This window comes from Desmodus rotundus, chromosome 5 (assembly GCF_022682495.2).
Source record: "Desmodus rotundus isolate HL8 chromosome 5, HLdesRot8A.1, whole genome shotgun sequence".
NCBI classification, from domain to species: Eukaryota; Metazoa; Chordata; class Mammalia; order Chiroptera; family Phyllostomidae; genus Desmodus; species Desmodus rotundus.
In genome coordinates this window covers 115983927-116004691 of record NC_071391.1, presented here as the reverse complement: position 1 = coordinate 116004691, position 20765 = coordinate 115983927, and the positions used below count along the sequence as shown (strand labels likewise).

General features: G+C 40.9%; 1 pseudogene; it reads left to right on the top strand.

Annotated features, from left to right (window-relative positions):
• The first annotated feature begins 14526 nt into the window (after window positions 1-14526).
• Window positions 14527-19013, top strand: LOC112303004 (protein Lines homolog 1 pseudogene; annotated as a pseudogene).
• Window positions 19014-20765: the final 1752 nt, after the last annotated feature.

Sequence of the window (20765 nt, the reverse complement as noted above, 5' to 3'; positions counted from 1 at the left end):
CTTCATAGCTACAGACTGTTCCACTTGTGGTGTGTCATAGTTTATTCAGCTGGTTCCCAGTGATAGACACTTGGGTTGTTTCCAGCTTTTTGCTGCAGCGAGTAAACTCATAAATACATTATCTCATAGATGTGCGGGTATGCTGTAACAGAAATGCTCAGAAATGGGACTGCTGTGTTTATTAGAATGAACTGGGAATTGTTTGGCCTTTCAGAGATAGATGACTAGACAGATAAACCCTGACTTCGATAAACAGAGTTTAGATAAGCTGGCAATGATCTATTCCCATGTTTGATAGAATGGCCCCAGTAAATGGCCTGGAACTCCTGCTTATGTGCGTGTGTGTATGAGGAAGTGGTCGTTGGATACCTTTCATGCTTCCTTCTCGATACCTACACTTTCCATAGCTACAAACATCCTTCAGCCTCTCAAGGGTTATGCACTTAGATTCTCCACGATGTAATGGAAGCAAGGAAGGTGGTAATTATTATCATGTATTGAGCAGCTCCTTGGGCCAGGCACTGTGTTGGGCGGGTGTATATTTCTAAGCCTTGTTTCAACCACACCAGGGCTCTTTCGTGCTCTGTGTATAGGCAAGGAACACAGAGCTCAGTTTGCTCAATACCCCTAGCTAGGAAGTGGTAGATGCAGAATTTGAAGTCAAGCACATCTGCTCCACATCCATGCCCTATTAACCATGTCCATGCCCAGCTTTGCCAGCATTCCTGTTCTGCTGCTAACAATGCTGGGGAAGGCTGACCGATGGGGATATGTGCTGATGGTTCAAAACAGTACCCTCAGCTTCTGGATTATTCTTTTAAATAACAGCTCTGTGCTGTGAGTTCCGTTTTGATGTCAGATCAGGTGGAATTAACAAAGACTTACGGAACATCTGCCACGTGGAAGGAATGAGGCTAGCCGCTGTAGGAAGTGTAGCAGTGTAAATCAAGACTCATACTTGGACAAACTGAAGCCTAGGCTTGCAAAGCAATGGGTACGTTGACTGGTTAACCTAAAAATAACTACTTCCACCAGATAATTTTGCCACAGTGACTTCCCAGAAGTGGGACTCAGTATCTTATAAAATAAATACAATCAAGACTGGTTTCTATTCCTTTCTGCCACCCCTGTACCATACACCCAAGTAAAGCAGCAAGTCTGTAAGCTCTTTAAACATCTAAATCATGTCCTAGAAAGACTAGCAACATTAGAGTATTTGTTTCTGTTGCGGAGGGATAACTTCATAAGAATTGAAACTATAGAGAAAATGATAAAGAAAAAGATTGACATAACGGTAACAAATTTCAAAAAAGAATTTACGTAAGTAAGATTACAGTAAGATTATATGTGTCACTGTCATTGATTATATAAAAATTTATAAAAGACATTTAAAGTTCCACCATGAGCAAGCATTAATTTTTTATGCTCTGGCCAGTGTGGCTTGGTTGGTTGGAGTGTCGTCCCATAAACCAAAGGGTAGTGTGTTTGATTTCCAGTCAAAGCACATGCCTAGGCTGCGGGTTCGGTCCCCAGTTGGGGTGTGAATGAGAGGCAATCGATTGATGTTTCTCCCTCACATCGATGTTTCTCTGCCTCTCTCTCTCCCTCCCTTCTCTATTCTCTAAAATCAATGAGCATGTCCTTGGCTGAGGATAAAAAATAAGCCTTAATTTTTCAATAAAAATAATGGTTACAGTAATTTAAAACCAAGTTTAAAAAAATTTTATTCAAATCATAAGAAAATGATACCTTGACCCTAAATACTAAAAACAAATAATCTGCCTGATGATATAGTAAACTGCATGGCTAGAGATAGACAGGAAAAGAAGTAAGAAAGTAATGAAAATATTCTTCATGGTCAGATTCTTTAACTTAGTTATCTCCCCCTGAGAATTTATTCTGAAGAAAATCTTAAGGATAGGGGAACTAAGTATACAAGGAGCTCCAACACAATATGGAAAAGGTTAACTAAGCCATAGTGGATCTATGCAATGTGGTATTTAGTCATCAGAATTGTTAAAAAGATTTTGAGGCCACAGGCTTAGAAAGTAATGTTAGATGAAAACAGCACAAACTCACCTACACAAATATTCTGCATTGGGAAAAGTAAGTTTTCGTCATCAGGGCCTGGAAGTAAACAAGGAAGAATGAAAATAGCTGTGTTTAGATGAGGGTAATTAGATTTGTTTTTTAATTAAAATTTTTTAAGTTTTTGGACAAAAATGATTTTTAAAGAAAATGGTGCTGTTGGGATCTCTGGGTGTCTCAGCGGGCTGTACTAACACTGTTTACACCAGCATCAGGCATTTGGCCAGATGGGACAGTGGAACCACCTCCTCCTAGAGCTAGGCCCAGCCCCAGCCTCAGAGCTGGTGTCTTACATCCATAGAGCCACTCCCCTCCTTTAGCCTCCAGTCTAGCCCATCTCTAAGCCTCCCCTACAGTGTGCAACCCTCAGGACACAGCAGCACCAAAAAGCCCCAGGCACAGTGTGCACCGCCCTCTTGGCTCCTCTTCAGTCCTCAGCCTTGCCCTCCTATCTGAGCAGCCCAGCTCATTTCAGTTTCCCTATGCTGTGCTCACGGTTTATTGCATTCCCACTGCCCTTAGCGTAGTAACGCCAAATGAAGCAATCAAGCAGAACTGGACTTTGTCATATAGAGAGTGATTACCCAAGAAACAGGATGCTGTATGTGCTTTTTATACGACCAAATTGCTTTCTAAAAGGAGTAATCCAAGTTAAAGTACAAATTTAAAAGCTTCTGAATAAAGCGAAAGAGAGCAGCACAGGGGCATGGACGATTGCCAAATGTAATCCGAGAATGAGAAGTAATCTGATATAGATTGTAAGATTCTGGGAATTCTCTGGAAAATTGTGCTGAACCTGCTCAGTAAACTTGCAGTTGTTTGCACAAGTGAAAGACACAGAAGGTAGCAGTGATATAAAACAGGGCGCGATCCAGGAAAGAGTCTTATTTATAGAAGAGTGGGGCTGGAAGGAGCTGAGAGGAGAGCTGCCCTCTCTTGTCTTTCAAATGAGGAAGTTCAGGGCGGTCAGAGGCCCAACCAGGGTCAGTCACCCAGTCAGCACTCTGCCCCTCTTTATTAACTTAACTTTTGGCTAAGTTAAAATATTCACATAATTAAAAAAATAAAAATATAAAAGGGTGTAATCCCCTCCCACCTCTCTCACTAATTTTCTTATGTATCCTGCTAGTAACTCTGTGAAAATACAAGCAAAACAAATCTATTAACATATATTCTTATGTCCCACTCTTTCTAACACAATGTGCCAAGGAGATCTTTCCACGAAAATGCATAGAAAAGATTCCTTGTTCCATTTTAAGATACTGAGTTGTAAGGATGTACTATAGTATATTTCACTAGTCTATTTACGAACCCTTGGGTTATTTCTAATCTTTCGTGTTTACAATCTGGGCTGACATAAATAACCTTGTACATCTGTCATCTCATAGGAATGTAAGTGTATCTGTGGGATAAATTCCCAGAAGTGGTTTTGTGTGGTCAAAAAATCACCACACGAGTTGTTAGGTATTGCAAGTTGCCTTCTGCTGGGCTGTACCATGTTGCCTCCCCACGAGAGGAAGTGTGCCTGTTTCCCCACAGAGTCAGTTCTTGCTGCAGATCTGTCTCCCAGGTATTCTGCTTGGATTGATATTAAATTTTATTTCACCATTTGAGTAAATGCCACTTGGCATTGATTGAGGGGTACTAGTCCTGAGGCAAACATGCTGGGTAACGTCGGGACTTAAAAATTTGGCATAGCTAGTACATGAAACGCAGTCCAGAGTATCAGTGTCTCTCACCCCAGATTAGCTCTTTCCGCACTTCTCCTTGAGACACCATTGCTTGGAATAGCCTTGGATGTTGGGTAGTCAGGTAGTCAAGTTCTAATTTTATCCTCAAAATGATCCCGTGGGATGAGAGGTAGTAACGGTGATTTCCACTTGACAGATAAAGAAACTGAGGCACCGAGGGGTGAGATAGCACTCTCTCACTGCCCCCTCCTCTTCTAGAGTGTAACTCAGATGTAAGATTGAGGTCTTGAGCTGGAGAGCATTTTGAGAGGGGATTTTGAGCTAAGGTGGCCTCTGTCTGGGGAGATATAGGTCATGTAGAGAGAATAATATGTTGAAGGCTGGCTCTAGGGTCTGGGCATAAATGAGAAGACAGAAACAATCTTTAGTTCAAGTTCTACCTTAAAACCTGGTTTGCTGTGTTCTTGGTGTTCCTTGAGGCCATGCGCTGGGGCTCTTTTACTTTCATACCTGGTACCTCTAGGGTTTGCAGGGCCCAGAGCGAGAGTACAAATGAAGATGTCAGCCTCCAGACACTCCTGTCTCTTCCTTGCTCTGGTTCCATCCCACATCTCCAGGATCCTACACACTGGCCTTCGCCACTCCTTGGGCCTAGGAGGTCACACACAGGCAGTAAGGCCCACCCTCCAGATCTAAGCAAGGGCTTGTCCAGGCCATAGCAGTAGGCTCGTGGCTGTATAGACAGGGAATTCTAGCATTCCAGGTATTGGAGCCTGCATAAATGGAGGTTAGAATTCTAGGTGGACACATCTCTTTGGACCCATAGATTCTTTGTCAGAGTGGAATCCCCTCTAAAATGTAAGGCTTATGGGTGATTCTACGGGAGACAATTCAGTCAAATTATCAGTCTGAAGGCATCAGTAGAGCTGGAAAATCCAGGTAGGTAAAAGCCAGCTGGAAGTCAGGGAAATCTATTCATAGTACAAGGATTTAAACAGGTAGAGGGGAGGCAGAGGTTATAGGAGCTCAGTAAGCAGAAAGTATAGTACCAGGCATATGAAGGGATAGGATGGCCCGGAGATGGCCGGGGAGGGAGCTATCTTAGACATGGGGTGTCTTGTCACATGAAGGTGCATGGATCTGGTTCTTGGTGGGAACCATCCTTTTTCAGACAGTAATTCAAGTCTTCTATCCTTACCCACAGACCTAAAGAAGTCAGAGATACTGTAGATTCAGATACAAAAGTCCTCCTCAGCCTGGTCATCAGGCCATTCATTATATTCCACCTGGCTTCAGGGGCTCTTGCCTCAAAGAAGACCTGGTTATGTTTGTTGGAACAGAACTTCAACTAAAGGTTCCTCTGCAATATGGGTACTGCAAAGTCCCTACAAACTGAGTGGTTCCATAAAAATGTAACTAAGTACAAATACCTCTGAGAAGGCCATGCCATGGGAGTTTATGCAATTTCTTTGGTCCTTTCAGCTCTCCTGAAATGTCCATGCTGACTCTAGACTGCAAACCAAAGCCCAGTCAGCACCAACACCAGTATTTACAAGGTTTTACAGCATTTGGTCAAATCTTCATAAGCTCAGATTTGCTTTCTCACAAAATCATTGATTTCTGGAATTGGGGAGAATTTAAAGCCTGGTGTTTGAATACTCTCACTAACTATTGTCTTACCTTCTAAGGTAGTGAGTCTACCTTTTAGCCATTCTGAGTTCCACAGGGTTGTCGTTAGGTTCAGCTGAATCTAATTTGATCTGAGAATCACTAGCTTGTGCAGAGGCTAATTGAAACTTTGAGGGAGATGTGGTCACCCAGGGAGGTTGTGAGGTTGGGAGATGATGGTACTTGGTGGAAGATGGACCATTCAAGGAAGGGTGGCTAAAAGGGAGGAACACATGAAGGATATGGAGGAGGAGTGATCAGAGAGACAGGAACACCCAGGGAGAGTGTTACCATGGGAAACCAAGGAGGAGAGGGTTTAAAGTAAGGGTAGTTATAATATTTAATGTAGCAGAGGCCCAGGCATTGTTGGGGGGTGTATTAGTTTCTTAGGAAAAATGACAATAGAAGCTAGAAGACAGAGCTTTGAGAGTGGGAGAGGAGAAAGTGGAGTTAGTGAGTGGAGATGACTTTTTAAAAATTAAAAAAAATATTTTTGGTCTTACTTTTTTTTTTCATTGTTGTTCAAGTACAGTTGTCTCCATTCTTCCCCCACAACTCCCCCCCAACCCCAGCCATCCCCGCCTCCCACCCTCTATTCTGCCCCCTTTGGTTTTGTCCATGTGTCCTTTATATATATGGCCTTTGACTATCCTTCCCCTATTTTCCCCCATTATCCCTCTCTCCCCTCCCCTCTGGATACTGTCAGTTTGTTCTTTATTTCAATGTCTCTGGATATATTTTGCTTGCTGTTCATTTTGTTGATTAGGTTCCACTTATAGGTGAAATCATACAGTATTTGCCTTTCACTGCTTGATTCATTTCACTTAGCATGATATTCTCCAGTTCCATCCATGCTGTCGTGAAGGGTAGTTTTGTCTTTCTGCTGCGTAGTATTCCATGGTGTAAATGTACCATCATTTTTTGATCCACTCATTTACTGATGGGCACTTAGGTTGCTTCCAGCACTTGGCTATTGTAAATTGTGCTGCTATGAACATTGGGGTGCATAGGTTCTTATGGATTCTCCAAAGAGGACATACAGAGGGCCCAGAGACATATGAAAAGATGCTCAGCATCATTAGCCATGAGAGAGATGCAAATTAAAACCACAATGAAATACCACTTCACACCAGTGAGAATGGCCATAAACAAATCAACAAACAACAAGTGTTGGAGAGGACGTGGAGAAAAGGGAACCCTAGTGCACTGTTGGGGGGAATGCAGACTGGTGCAGTCACTGTGGAAAACAGTAGGGAATTTCCTCAGAAAACTAAAAATGGAACTGACTTTTGACCTGGCAATTCCACTGCTGGGATTATGTCCTAAGAAGTCTCTCTCTCTTTTTTCAACCCTCACCCGAGGACAATTTTTCATTGCTGAGAGAGAGGGAGAGGGAGAGGGAGAGGGAGAGGGGCAGGGGAGGAGAGAGAGAGAGAGAGAGAGAGAGAGAGGGAGAGAGAGAGAGAGAGAGAGAGAGACATCAATTGGTTGCCTCTCATAGGCTCCCCAACTGGAAATCAAACCCACAATCTAGGTGTGTGCGCTGACTAGGAATTGAATCCACAAACTTTCAGTGTATGGACAACGGACGCACACTGGCCAGGGCTTATTTCATTTTCTTACCCTATACTTAAGTTCTACATAACACTTCTAGTACTATATTAAATAAGAGTGGTGAGCACAGATCTCTTTGCCTCATTCCCAATCTTAAAGGTGAAACAGTCAGTCTTTTACCCATTAAAAGTGATGTTAGCTATAGGTTTTATCATGAATGGATGTTGAACTTTGTAAAATGCTTATTCTACTTCAGTTGATATGATTATGTGATTTTTTCTCCAGTCTTCAAATATGGTGAATTACTTTAATAGTTATTAAGTTTTGAAACAATCTTGCATGCCTAAAATGGACCTCACTTCATTATATTATGGTTTATAGTTATTTTTGAATTATATTTGTTAATATTATATTAAGATTCTTTTTAAAAATCTATATTCATGAAGGATATTGGTTTTTAGTTTCCTTTTGTTGTACTCTCTTTGTCTGTTTTTGGTATTAGGGTAATAACTGGCTTCATATAATGAGTTGGTAAGAGTTTCCTTCCTTTATATTTTCCGGAAAAGATTGTATAAAATTGACATTAATTCTTCTTTAAACATTTGGTACAATTCTCCAGTAAAACCATTCAGACCTAGAAATTACTTTTTCAGGAGTTTTAAATTTCTTTCATAGTTATAGAACCATTTAAATTATTTATTTCACATTAGATTGTGGTGGTTGTGCTTTTCAAGAAATTAGTCCATTTCTTCTAAGTATTCAGATTTATGTATGTAAACTTGTTCATAGTATTCTTTTATCATCCTTCGGTTGTCTACTTGGTCTGTAATGATACTTTTTGTTTCATTCCTGATATTGAGTTATATCTTTTCTATTTTTTTGTCTATCTTACTAGAGGTTTGTCAATTTTATTGATCATTTCAAAGAATTAACTTTTTGTTTCATCAAATTTATTTTCAATTTTATTGATTTATGCTATTTATCATTTCCTGTCTTCTGTTTGTTTTTTGGTTTATTTTGCTGTTCTTTTTTTAATTCCTTGAGGGAAAGCTTATATTACTAATTTGAAACTTTCCCTATTCTAATTTAGTGTTAAAAAAAAATCTTTGTCAGCCCTGCTTTAGCTGGATCCCACAAATTTTGACATGTTATATTTTAATTTTTATTCAATTCAGTATATTTAAAAATATCCCTTGATATTTCTTCTTTGACTCATGAATTGCTTAGAAAAGTGTTGTTTAGTGTCCAAGTGTTTGGAGATTTTCCTGTTATTTTTGTTATTAATTTCTAGTTTGATTCCATTGTGGGCAGAGAACATACTGTGTGTAACCTCAGTTCTTTGAAAGTTGTTGAAGTTTTTTTTAATGGCCCAGGATATGGTCTATTTTGATAAGTGTTCTGTGGGTGCTTGAAAAGAATGTGTACTCTCTTGTTGTTGGGTGGACTATTCTGTAAATGTCAGTTAGGTCCTGTTGACTAATGTTTTTCTTCATCCGTGTTGATTTCCTATCTAGTTATTCTATCAGCTTTCAAGAGAAGGGCATTGAAGTCTCCAACTATACTTCTGGATTTGTCTATCTCTTCTTTCAGTTCTATCGGTTTTTGCTTCACGTATTTCACAGCTCTGTTGTCTGGTGCTGCATATGCATTTAGGGTTGGTATGTCTTCTTGTTGGATTGACTCTTATAATTGTACTTGATATTCTTTTTTCTGATGTCTACTTTATTTGATATATTAATACAGCTAATTCTGCTTTGTTTTGGTCAATGCTATTATGGTGCATATTTTCCATCCTTTAACTTTCCATCTATTTTTATTATTTTTGGAGTTGGTTTCTTGTAGATAGGGTATAGCTGGGTCATTCCCCTCCCCCACCATCAACCTTATTTTTTTTTAATTGGTGTATTTATACCATTTACATTTAATGTAATTATTGGTATAATTATTTACCGATTTATTGCCTGCTAATTTATTTGCTGTTTTATGTTTGTTCCCTCAGTTTTTCATTTCTCTGTTTTTTTGTACTTATTTCACTGTGGGTTACTCAAATATTTTTTAAGAATCCCACTGTAATTTATCTCTAGTGTTTCTGAGTGTATTTCTTTGAATAAATTTTAAGTGATTGCTCTAAGTGTTTCATTACACATACATACTTGTTGGGAACTGCCCTGCCTAGTTTCAGAAACTGTAACCCTCTGTGGCTAAGGCTGAGTGAGAGACCTTGGGACCAGAAGCCACTTAGGAGACAAAGCTTATCTTCCTTTTAGGGGCGCCGCCTCTGCCCCCTTTACTTCACCCTGCTTGGCCCCAGGCAGATAACTGGTTAGCCAATGACAGGTAAGATTCGTCAAAAGAGGGATGACCTAAGACATGCATAGTCGCGAAGGGGACCTTAGGGAAGGACTTGGGGGGCTATAGAAAAAGGGGGTGATGGACCCTCACCCCTCAGCTTTGACAAAGCCTGAGTCCTCATTCTGTTTGTAAGGAGTCTCCTAATCTCTTGGCTGCCTTACTTCTCCTCCCTGACTTAAGCCTGAAACAATGCCTTAAGCCTGAAACAATGCTGGAGGTGGGTGCAGCCCTGTGCTGGAAAGGGCGGGTTCCCTGGGGCGATCAGGCCTAAGAAAGAATGCATAATATCCTATGAAACCTACTTGGCTAATACCCTCAACTTAAATGATAAGTGTCCAAGCATGAAATGAGTTTTTTTCCCGAAAGTTTTATGGCCCTTTAGCTATCTGACCCTGACTCAGAATAAGCCCTCATAGTTCTTTGAATGTTATCTATTATTTGATCATTTCTGCCTGACAATGATTGATGAGCTTTAGTATATGCCCTGTATTCTTATACAAATTAAACCCAATAAAAGCTCATTGAGGAACAGGTTCCTGGTCCTCCTTTGAGAGATCAGCCACCTTTCCTCCCCAAGCAGATCATGTCTTAGTAGACTTATTCTCATCCGTGGTGACTGGGGGGGCCCTGTGCAGGTGGAGCCCCCCACGCATACTTATCACAGTCTACTGGTGTCAACATCTACTGGTTCAAATGCATAGCAAACTTAACTTCCTTTAAGTCTCTTTAGTTTCCCCTGTTTATAATGTAATTATTTTAAATATTTCTTTATATCTATTAAAAACCACATCAGACAATGTTATAATTTTTGCTTTGACTGTCAAATATAATTTTGAAAACTCAACAGAAAGTCTATGTATTTATCCATATTTTATTGTTTCCATTGTTCTTTCTTCCTTTTGGATGTATTAAAGTATTTCCTCATCAAGTGACCCTAGAAGGTAGGCACTATTATTATCTCGATGAGGAAACTGAGGTGCAGAGAAGGTAAGTCACTTGATCAAGATCATTCAGTTGGTAAAGGAAAGAACAGTCAAGATGAGAATCTCAAGTAGCTGGTTCCAGAGCCCAAGCTCTAAGTTTCTTCAGTAAGAGAGTGAAGGAAACTTTCAGAGCAAAAAAGAAAAAAGAAGGAAGCTAAAGAAAGTGAGAGTCCTAATAGTGTCTGAATCCCTGGTTCTAGTTCTTGAGGTCTGAGTTTTTCTGGTCCTGTTTTCTCGAGGCTTAATTTTTCAGCTCCACCTTTGATGTTGTGAGATACCCAGTGCCATTCTAATAAAAAGTGAAATTGGAGAGATTCAGCTGGAGGGGCTGAGTGGTTCCTGAGAAACTGAGGCTTCACTGAGCCCTGATACCTGGGCATCTGGGATGGGGGGCCACAGGTGATTGAGTAGGATTTCTGCTTCCTTGCTTGTGGGAGGGGATGGGGCTGTGGAGGTTATTGATGCAGACCAAGCACGGGGAGTGTGAGGTGCAGTAGTCTCCTTTATCTTGAACTTGCCTTTCCTGGATCCTAGGTCTCCCCCATGCTCCTTCCCCTGAGATCCTTGTGGGTTCACCCCACAGCCTGCCTGAGCTGGGCTGCTCCTGAGAACTGGTTCCTTCTGGTTGACCTACTTCCCTTCTCCAGTCTGAGGCCTACTAGCAATTGTTTCAGCTACATTCTCATCAATGACCCACCCCTGGTACTCCCTATGTATGTGCCAGGCCATCTCCCAACTGGGAAGTGGCTCTACCATTTGTTTTCTCTGCAGGAGGTCAGGTAGAGAAAATTCCACAGCCAGAATGACTGCTTCCAGAATGAATGATGATTTCTGACCTCAGCTGGGTTTTCAATGCTGCTGAAAATAATCTTTTTTCTCCCTCAGGCAGCTCTTTTTAGGGACCCCATGCCAACAGCTCTGAGCTCTAGCCAGCTCCTTGAGCCCCATTTCCCCTCATTCTCTGTAATCTCTGTCTTCACAGCTAGGGGCAGAGATGGGATGCATATTGGCCTAGCAGTTAGTGAAGGCGGTACATGGTATACCCAAAATGTGAAAAGAAAGAATTACAGGGTTCTGAAACCGCACTGTGAAATTAACTTCTGTGCTTCAAATCTAAGGTGTACAAAGTCACTGAAAAGAGGCAATTTGGATCTTGGGCCTGGATTATTGTTTTAACATATCTGAAAATAGTGCATCCTCTTACAAGTACTTTGGTCAGTCATGAGAGCCCAGGGAAAATGAAGCATTCTCTGGGGTTAACCATTCCAGTCATTCAGCAATTGCAACTGATCACACACACTCATGGGGTCCCCCAGTGGGACCCCAAAGAGGAGGAAAATATGGCAAATTTGAGTTTTGTGATGCAGCAGCTGCAGCAATGCCGGGAACAATGAAACCTGAATGTGGCACTCACCAGCTTTTCAATAATGTTTGACACAGTCTTTGGGACTGGGGCTCTGACAGCTAAGGAACAAGTCTGGCAGCTCTGAGGGCAACTGCTTTGACAAGTTCCCAGTCGGTATCTTTAGCCCTTTTGCTTGAACTTCAAACTTGTGTATCCAAATGTTTATGCAACTTTTGTTCTTGAGTATTGAACAGATAGCCCAAACTCGAGACGACTCAAACTTAACTCTTCCCTCTGTCTGAAATGTGTTTCATCTACAGTCACCTCCAGCACAGTTAATGTTTATGCTATAGCTTAAATTGTTGTTCAGCATCTAACGAAGATGTCTCAGTGATCAGTAACCTTTTTTTTTCAGTTGCATTTCATGCCATAAACTTATCCTCTTTTAGTTCTCTGGCTAGTAACTTGTTTTCAATCCTTCCCGGGCATTCCCAGGATCTGGTCTCTCATCCTGGGGGAGGCTGAGCTGCGCTGGCCAGGACTTGAAGATGTTAAGGAAGGAAACTTAGGGGTCATCCTGGAAACCTGGATGGCAGGAAAGCAAAGTGGTGACCAACCACGATGGCTTGGGTTCAAGTTCTGGCTTCATCACTTTCTCACTATGAGACCTAGCAAGTTATTTACCATCTGCAAGATTCAGATCCTCATCAGTAAAATGGTTGTTTTAACAGTATCAACCTGGGGGAGAGAAGTGTTCACTAAATGAGCACATATGGATAGTTACGGGCACATAGTGAAAGCTTAATTAACTACTGGTGGTTACTCTTTCATGAGCCGGAAATAAAAAAATAAAATTGATTGGAAAGTCTAAAGAAATATTCCTGAAAGTTATAAATAATCATACATAAAGTCACTCATTGAAGAGTTAAAATGGAAAAAATGAAGTAAAATGGTGCTTTACTCCATAGTTTTTCGCATTATTCATCCCTTAATTCAAACCACATTTGTTGAATACACTCTGTATGCCAGACACAGTTCTAAATGCTGGAAAAAACCCCAGTGAACAAACAGACAAAAATCCCTGTCTTTCTGGGGCTAACCTTCTAACGGGGGTCAGATACTAAACAAAATATGCAAATAAATTATATTTCAGGTTGGAGAAGAGGACATCATTCATTTGGAATTTTAAATAGGGTGTTAAGGGAAGGTACATAACACTATATTCTGAGTTGGGGAAGATACAAAAATAGGATCTTAAAATATAGTCCCTGTTCTCCAGAAATGCACAATCTGGTTAAGGAGACAAGTGGCATTCACGTGTCAATCAGTGATGAAAAAAACAATGCATTATGTGAATGTCTGATGGAGACAAGCAGTGTTCTAGAAGATTAGAGAAGTTAGAGAGCAGGGGAGGGCTGCAGCCCAAGGATTTGTTGGCAGGAGTGGTCTGGAAAAGTCTCATGAAAGGAGTGGAATTTAGTTGGAAATAGTGAAGCGAGTTTCCCCGTGCACTCCTTCCCCTCTTGTTAGCTGCCAGGAAGCAGCGTTGCAATGGGCTGAAATGAAAAATTAATCATGGTCTTTTCCAGGAAGATGCTGTGATGAGAAGACCCCATAACAGGAACAGAAAATCATCGCAGTGGCTTTAAAGGGCCCTGACACAGCCTATTGGTGGGCTGCAGGGAGAGCACAGCTTTCAGGTCAAGGCAATAACTTGTGCCTCCAAATCTTTGTAGCATGAAAACGTCAGTATGAAAATGTGTGTGTAGCATGGCCCTGTTAACCAGCAGGAGGTCCGCCTGGGTCTCTTTCCTAAGTCTCTGAGCTTGCACCTTTTCTCTATAGATGCATCCAGGTCCCACTTAAGGGTCTGTGTTAGAGGAGCCTCAGGGAGGGTAGCAAGGTGCAAACTGGGGCCTGAGAAAGGTGAATTCCTGGTACCCATTTTAAGTTGAATTGCAAGGAGAGAAAGAGGTCAGGATGTGAGAACCAGTGAACAGACTAGTTCTTTGGGCTTAAATGAGTGTTAAATCTCCAAGGAGTTGAGCACATTAAATTCACTCCTGCTTGGTGAAGCAGGCCCTGAATCGCTCTAACAAAGTAGATGGGTGGAAAAAAAAAATGAAATGCTGAGATAATTGGGGCCTTAGATGAGCCACCAGAGGACTGAGGAGGGAGGAAGGAAGAATTCTTGATCTTGTTCCCGTTCTCTAGGGAAATTGCTGTTGGGAGTCTTACCTTTCCTTTCTCATGGCTGTGTGGCCTTCAACTTGAACTAGTATCTAGTGTGACTCATGTGCTGGGTAAAGACAACAGTGGTCCTTGTAAAATGTTGTGGTTAAAACCTTAGGTTTGAAGAAAGATAGGCCTGGGTTCTCATCCTGGCTCCCTCTATTTCTAGGTCTGTGGGCAAGTTGCAACGTCTCTCTGAGCCTGTTTCCTCATCTGAAAAACGGTTATAACAATGTGATAGGGCATGATGTCTGCAACCCACTCTACAAAGATTTAGCAAAAATGATAATGATCTGTGCGTGCATGTATAGCCATATCTACCTATATGGAGAAAGATAAAACAAATGAGGCAAAATATTAGCAACTGTTGAATCCAGGTGAAAGGGTACATAAGCATTTATTGTACTATCCTTATAACTTTTATGAAAGTTTGAATATTTTTTGAAATAAAAAGTTAAAAACTTCTCTAGAAGACTTCTGATCTTGCTAACTTGGTATAAAAGTCTAGATTTACCATTCTGCCTGAGACAACAACATTGAAAAAAAAAAACAAACCAAGAAATAGCCACGTAAATATAGAAAACAATGGTTTTCAAGACATGGACATGAGACAATGAAGCAGTGTTTCCTGAGAGGTGAGAAGCAAGTAAGGTGAGCCTGGCAGTTGCTCTAGCTTACTGCTTAGGAAGGGTTTCCAGGCAATAGCACTCAGGTGGAGCCTGGCAAAACTTTTGGGTTAAGGAAATAGAGAAGGATGTTCAGGGAGACCAAAGCAACTAGAGTGTGCAGGAGAGTCCTGGGGAGGAGAGAGCTGTGCAGAGAGAACTCTGGAGGTCTGCAGAAGGTTCTTGTCAAGAATTCAGCTGAGCTCTGGCCTGACGGCTCTGTTGGTTGGAGTGTCATCCCATAAACCAAGGGGTCGTGGATTCAATTCCTGGTCAGGGTACCTGCCTAGGGTGCAGTTTTGATCACAGTCAGGGAGTGTGCAGAAGGCAACTGATTGATGTTCCTCATGTGGCTGTTTCTCTCCCTCCCTCTCTCTCTCTCTCTCTCCCTCCCTTCCCTTCTCTTTAAAATCAATAAACATGTCTGTGGGCGAGGATAAAAAAAAAAGAATTCAGCTGAGTACTGATCAGCATAAGTGTGAGAAACCTATCTGAGAGGATTAGAAGTAACAGGACAAGGCTGGAACAGTGCCCATTCCCACTAGCCAAATTGGAAAACCTCATGATTCATGGAGCACTAGGTCATGTACACAGAAAGGCCTTATTTCAGTAGTGAGGAATAAGTAGCCATAGATGGAGCACTTCTCAGGACCCTCCCCAAATACCATAAAAGCAAAACCTAAAAGGATCAAACTATTTCCAAATAACTTCATTGTATCCCAGAACTAAGCTCAAGAATTTTTAAAGAAATACAAAAATATCTAATACCAACAAGGTAAAATTTATAATGTCTAGCATCAATAAAAATTTACCAATGTGCAAAAAAGCAGAAAATATGACCTATATAAAAAATTGTGGGGGACTTCTGGCCAAGATGGAGGCATAGGTAGATACACCGTGCCTCCTCCCACAACCAAAAGAAGGACAACAACAAATTTAAAAGCAAACAACCAGAACTGACAGAAAATTGAACTGTATGGAAGTCCAACAACCAAGGAGTTAAAGAAGAAACATTCATCTAGACTGGTAGGAGGGGCAGAGAGGGGCAGCTGGGTGGAGAGGACTCTCGGCAAGGTGGCAGCTGGAGGACTGGGGTGGGCAAGGCAGCAGCTGGCGGACTCAGCAAGGTGATGGATTGTGGACTGGGCAGTTCCACATTTGCATGCATATAAGCCAGGAGGAACAACTGGGTAACAAGACAGGCCATGCCACCCAGGGTTCCAGCATGGGGAAGTTAAGCCTCAAAGACTCTCATTGAAAACACCTGTGGGGGTTGAGGCAGCAATGGGAGGAACTCCCAGCCTAACAGGAGAGTTCATTGGAGAGACCCACAGGGTCCTAGAACATAACAAACCCACCCACCTGGGATTCAGCAGCAGAAGGGCCCAATTTGATTGTGGGTAGCTGAGGAAGTGACTGAAAACTGGCAGAGAGTGAGCAAGCGCCATTGTTCCCTCTCGCCCCCCCCATAAGTGTCACAACGCAGTCATGTAGGTTGCCCCACCCTGGTGAACACCTAAGGCTCTGCCCCTTACTACGTAACAGGAGCACGAGACAAAAAAAAAAAAAAAAAAAAAAAAAAAAGGCCCAAATGAAAGATCAGATCAAAGCTCCAGAAAAAATACAACTAAGCGATGAAGAAATAGCCAACCTGTCAGATGCACAGTTCAAAACACTGGTAATCAGGATGCTCACAGAATTGGTTGAATATGGCCGCAGGTTAGATGAAAAAATGAAGGCTATGCTAAATGAAATAAAGGAAAATGTACAGGGAACCAACAGTGAAGGGAAGGAAGCCAGGACTAAAATCAATAGTGTGGACCAGAAGGAAGAAACCAGAACAAAATGAACAAACAAGAATTCAAAAAAATGAGGAGAGGCTTAGGAACCTCCAGGACAACTTTAAACATTCCAACATCTGAATCAATAGGGGTGCCAGAAGGAGAAGAGGAAGAGCAAGAACATGAAAACTTATTTGAAAACATAATGAAGGAGAACTTCCCCGATCTGGCAAAGAAAATAGACTTCCAGGAAGTCCAGGAAGCTCAGAGAGTCCCAAAGAAGTTGGACCCAAGGAGGAACACACCAAGGCACATCATAACTACATTACCCAAGATTAAAGATAAAGAGAGAATCTTAAAAGCAAAAAGAGAAAAGGAGACAGTTACCTATGAAGGAGTGCCATAAGACTGTCAGTTGATTTCTCAAAAGAAACCTTGCAGGCAAGAAGGGGCTGGAAAGAAATATTTGAAGTCATGAAAGGCAAGAATCTACATCCAAAATTACTCTATCCAGCAAAGCTTTCATTTAGAATGGAAGGGCAGATAAAGAGCTTCTCAGATAAGGACAAGTTAAAGGAGTTCATCATCACCAAGTCCTTCTTATATGACATGTTAAGGGACTTATGTAAGAAAAAGAAGATAAAAACTATGAACAGTAAAATGACAACAAACTCACAGTTATTAACAACCGAACCTAAAACAAAAACAAACTAAGCAAACAACTAGAACAGGAACAGAATCACAGAAATGGAGATCACATGGAGGGTTATCAATCAGCAGGGGAGTGGATGGGGAGAGGGTGAGAAAAGGTACAGCGAATAAGTAGCATAAATGGTAGGTAGAAGATAGACAGGGGGAGGTTAAGAATAGTATGGGAAATGTAGAAGCCAAAGAACTTATATGTATGCCCCATGGACATAAACTAAAGGGGGGGAATATGGTGGGGGTGCTGGTGTGTGCAGGGTGGAGGTGAATAAAAGGGGGGAAATGGGACAACTGTAATAACATAATCAATGAAATATATTAAAAAAAAATTGTGGCCTGCCCTAGCTAGGTGGCTCAGTAGGTTGGTGTGTCCTACCAAAAGTTGTGGGTTCGATTCCCAGTCAGGACACAAGCCTCGGTTGCAGGTTCCATCCATGGTTGGGGTGTGTACTGGAGGCAACCAATCAACGTTTGTCTCTCACATCAATGTTTCTCTCTCTCTCTCTCCCTAAAATCAATAAATACATCCCCAGGTGAAGATTGAAAACAAACAAACAACAACAGTAAACTATGGCCTCATCCGTGTCAGCAGAGGCCAAGTGAGGAGCATAGACTTGGTGACCAGAGCAAGCGTTAGCCATCCCCTGTCAGTCTGGCCACCGTTTCTGCAGCTCCTGTGTGTTGAAGAGCAGTGCCTGAGAAAATAACGCTTCTCCAGTCAACGGTGATCAAAGTGGTGGTCACCCAGACTGTTTCTTGAGACAGAGTTCCATGAATAAGAGAAATAGAAAGAAGTAACTAAAATTCTTTTAAAATCATCTGACTTCCCCTGGCTGGTGTAGCTCAGTGGACTGAACTCTGGCCTGTGGACTGAAAGATTGCCAGTTCAATTCCCAGTCAGGCACATGCCTAGGTGGCGGGGCAGGTCCCCAGTTGGGGGTGTGTGAGAGACAACTGGTCGGTGTTTCTCTCGCACATGGATGTTTTTCTCACTCGTTCTACCAACCCCTTTCTCAAAATAAATAAATAAATAAAATATTAAAAAATAAAATCATCTGAGTTTGATTGTAAATTAACCTGTATGTTCCAAAACTTGGATAAATTGTTATCTCAGATAACTGCAAAGTGCCTTGCATTACTCCTGTATTTCCAATTGAAAGAAAATATAACATTAAATAATTCCTGGGTTGCTTTTTTCCGCAAAAATAATCTTTCTGAATACTTTGAAAGTGATAAAGTAGTATACTACTTCTGGACTCTTACTGTTGTAATAAAAGAAATCTTTAAATATACATGTTCACAAAACCCAGAAATTTTAAAGCAGTTTGACTCCCTTTGACACTGTTTTTGAAGTTTTTTCTAATTCCTTACTTTCTCAGCATTTTGAAAATCTCTAACACACTTCTAAAATAATAAGCAGATTGATATGTTTCCTCGAATTGCTTGAAATTCATGTACCTTCCAGAACCTACCTAGAGTTACCTTTCACCTGCCAGAGGATTTTATTTTTGAAAACTTCTTGTGTTCTAGACATTATTACCTGGCCTATTCAGGCTTTTGTCAAAAGGAAGTTCATTATATTCATTAAAAGTACCTTCTCTGGAAAGTGGGTGAAGATCTTTGTCGGGGATCTGTCCCTGTCTTCAGACACCAGATTATCATTTAGATGTGGACCTGTTGGCTTTAGCTGATGCTGTTTTGCAAGCTGTGGATCTGGGCTTATTGAGGACATTGTTTGTCTATGGAAAACCTTCCTGCTTTGGAGGTGGTGAAGTTCACCCTGGGTGTGAGCATAACACTGGTCCCAATCATGTGACCTTAGAGCAGCAAGCTTACTTATCATTAAATACTCAGAAATTAAGTTTCAAAATTATGCTTCAGCAAAGGAAGTGAAAGTTGCATGGAGGCACCCCACTCTTTTCCTGCAGGGATGGTGTTCCCCAGAATGACTCCCTCTATGATGTCAGTGAAGGCCATGTGGGAAGCGGGAACTCTCACCCACATTCAGCAATAATGAGATACTTATTTACTGGATGTCTGTCAATGCAGACCAAATGGGGAACATGGACTTGCACTCCCACCTGGCAGTAATAAGTCAGCTACTCCTTGTTTCTGATGGCATGGTGTCAGAAGTAGCTTGCTAAAACAGAAAATTTAAATAAAATCTATAGTCTTATAAATTCCAAAATGTCCAAGATATAGTAGAAAGTCATTAATCATGTCAAGAACCAGGAAAATCTCAACTTGAATGAGAAAAAATAGTCAGTAGATGCCAACATTGAGATGATACAGAGGTAGAGAAAAATTTCAAAGGAGCTATTATAGAAATTCTTCAATGAGAAGTTATAAACATGCTTACAACAAATGAAAAGTAGAACATATCAGTGAAGAAACTGAAGATATAAAAAAGAACTAACTGAAAAATGACCAAAATTTGAAAAACTAATGACTAAAATTTAACTAAATTTGACAAGAGACATAAACCTAAAGATTCAAGAAACCAGTGAATCCCAAACAGTATAATCCAAAGTAATTCACAGCAAGGCACATTGTAATCAACCTTCTGAAAACTGAAACAAAGCACATTGCTCCTGGGAAAAATGATTTGAATGACAGCAGCTTTTCATAAGAAACCATTGAGGCTAGAAGGAAGTGGCAAAAGCATGTTTTAAGTGCTAAAAGCAAAGAACTGTCAGCCTAGAATCCTATATTAAAGTGAACACATTATTCAGGAATAAAGGGGGACATCCAGACATTCTTAGAGGAAAGAAAACAAGGAGAATTTGTGGCCAGCAGACTTACCCTACCCTAAAAGAATAGCTGAAGGAAGTTCTTGAAACAGAAAGATAAAAGGAATCTTGGAAAATCAGAAAGGAAGAAAGAACTATCGAAAAAGTAAAAACATAACCACAGCTGTCCACCATTTGAAAGGATCATCACAATGCTCATAAAATAATCCAAGAAGCTATTTAAGAATAACATACTGCCTTTTAAAGAGACTAGTGCCTCCAGATGGAGAGCAGGATGACAGCTAGTGGGTGGGGGATGGGGAGAAGAGAGGGTGGAGGGATTGAGCAAAAAGGAAAAAGGACTCATGGACATGGACTTCAGACTTCAGTGTGGTGATTGCTGGGGGGAAGGATGTACAGCAGGACTAAAAGGTAATGGGAAAATATACAATAAAGATTAAGTAAAAAAAAGAAAGCAGAATTCCCTGAAAGAAAAAAAAAATAAACGAGTGCTCCTGCTTAATGGTAATGAGCTCAGACAGAAACCAGGTGAGATCTCCAGGTCGATTTACTCGATATTAACGTTTAATACAAACCATTTTTATGATGCTATAAGTTTCAACGTTTTATAGGTACATGTCTTAATCATCATGCATACCATTTCTGCTGCTATTTTTGGTAAACAGAATGACTATTTTCACATAATATGAAAATGCTAGATTGTCAACAGCTTCTCTGGGGCTTTGTGGCTCTCTGTGATCTCTTTGATAATTTCATCATTGCATAGCCATGTCAAAGTATCACGATTTAGCCAAATGTAATTTTCCAGGCATTTCTAAGCCAGTTTTTCCTGCTTTCTGATGTTCAAGATAGAAATGTTATTTTATAAGTAAACTGAATACAAAATAATGGAGATGCCAGTTTGTAAACTGAGCATGTTTTATATGCATAGATTGCATGCTTTAGCATCTC